An 819-nucleotide genomic window follows, 5' to 3' on the forward strand; every position below is an offset into this window, starting at 1 on the left:
GTACCTCTGCATTCGGACCATAAGACGCACCCTGATTTTCCCCCCACTTTAGGAGGAAAAAAGGTGCGTCTTATGGTCCGAAAAATACGGTATATCTTTTGCCACTAAAACCCCTCTCTCAATGCTTTAAACTTGCTCCTATCTTTAGCGTTAGAAACTATGTCCGAATCACCAATACTTACCAGGGATTGGCACATTGGCTTATACTTACCCCACAAGGATTCTATTGTACCAATTTAGGACAATGTATACCCAATTAACAAGGGACAGACTGTTGTCTGCAGTTACCTCACTGTCATCCTGCCATTTGAAGTTAATCCGCACAATATATATATATGTGTGTGTGTGAGTGCGCCAAGCTGGATCTTGAAATTCAGCTTTTTGAGGAGTTGATAAGCTGGCACACAATTCGGAGATCGTGGAATCAGCACCTTACTGTATTGCAATGTTATGTATAAGGTGTGTGGGGAAGAAAAGACACAGGATAATAGGATATACAGAACAATACACAATATGTGGTGGCGTCTTCTGGACAGATGAATCACCGGCTTCCATGCTCAGCAATATTTACCATCACACTTGTACTGTACCCACCAATCATTGCACCAAGAGATTCAAGTATTGTCCAAATTATGTACAGATTCAAAGGAAACCAATCATAACTAATAGAAACACAGTACTCAACCAATCAAAAGTCATTTACATATAGACATTATGAATCTCGCCCGGATCAGACAATATCTATCCGGAGGTAGACCTGTGTGTGAGAGCAGCACAGTGTACAGAATGAGGAGGTGAGGTATAGGGAATGTACAGCAC

The sequence above is a fragment of the Pyxicephalus adspersus genome, chromosome Z (genome assembly GCF_032062135.1).
Source record: "Pyxicephalus adspersus chromosome Z, UCB_Pads_2.0, whole genome shotgun sequence".
NCBI lineage: Eukaryota > Metazoa > Chordata > Amphibia > Anura > Pyxicephalidae > Pyxicephalus > Pyxicephalus adspersus.